This window comes from Primulina huaijiensis, chromosome 8 (assembly GCF_012295235.1).
Source record: "Primulina huaijiensis isolate GDHJ02 chromosome 8, ASM1229523v2, whole genome shotgun sequence".
Taxonomy (NCBI): Eukaryota; Viridiplantae; Streptophyta; class Magnoliopsida; order Lamiales; family Gesneriaceae; genus Primulina; species Primulina huaijiensis.
The window spans coordinates 7,527,942-7,528,784 of NC_133313.1; the positions used below are offsets into that span (position 1 = coordinate 7,527,942).

General features: G+C 29.3%; 1 non-coding gene across 1 annotated transcript; it reads left to right on the forward strand.

Moving 5' to 3' along the window:
* Positions 1-323: 323 nt before the first annotated feature.
* LOC140983686 (small nucleolar RNA R71) lies at positions 324-434 on the forward strand. Its single transcript, XR_012176478.1, has one exon. It is a non-coding gene; the product is annotated as a small nucleolar RNA R71 (small nucleolar RNA).
* Positions 435-843: the final 409 nt, after the last annotated feature.

An 843-nucleotide genomic window follows, 5' to 3' on the forward strand; every position in this document is an offset into this window, starting at 1 on the left:
GAATACTTTTTAATTGACCACTCTTTTTCATTTCTAATGACTCAATTTTTCTTGCTAAAGATGCAAGTTTAGCTTGAATATCTATATCATCTTTAAGATTATAGATACCACCCCCATTTGTTGAATTATTGATTTTAGTTGTTGGTGGTTCTATTGTGCCTATATTATCCCAATTTTGAGCATTTTCTGCTAATGAATCCAAATACTCCATAGCTTCATTTGGGTTTTTATCTTCAAAAGTTCCATTACACATGAATTCTATCATTTGCCTATCTTTAGGTATTAGACCTTCATAAAAGTGAGAAACTATTCTCCATGTTTCAAAACCATGATGTGGGCATGTATTAAGTAATTCTTTATATCTATCCCAACATTGATAAAATGTTTCTCCTTGTTTTTGAGAAAAAGTAGTAATTTGTCTTTTAAAAGAGTTTGTTCTATGGGAAGGAAAAAACTTTTTGAGAAATTGTTGTTGCATTTCTTCCCATGATCTTATTGAACTTGATCTCAAATTTTGTAGCCATGTTTTAGCTTTATCTTTTAAAGAAAAAGGGAAAAGCTTTAATCGAACTATATCCATGCTACAATTTTGATCATTATAAGTGTTACAAACTTCCTCAAATTCTCTTAGATGTAAATATGGATTTTCAGAATCTAAGCCATGAAAATTTGGTAAAAGTTGAATAATTTGAGGTTTAAAGTTGAAATTAGATGCATCAGGAGGAAAAACTAAACAAGATGGGGCACTAGTTCTAATAGGGTTCATATGGTGCCTAAGTGTTCTTAATTGATCATGTTCTTGATTATTATTATTATTGTTGTTATTATTGTTATCATTATCTT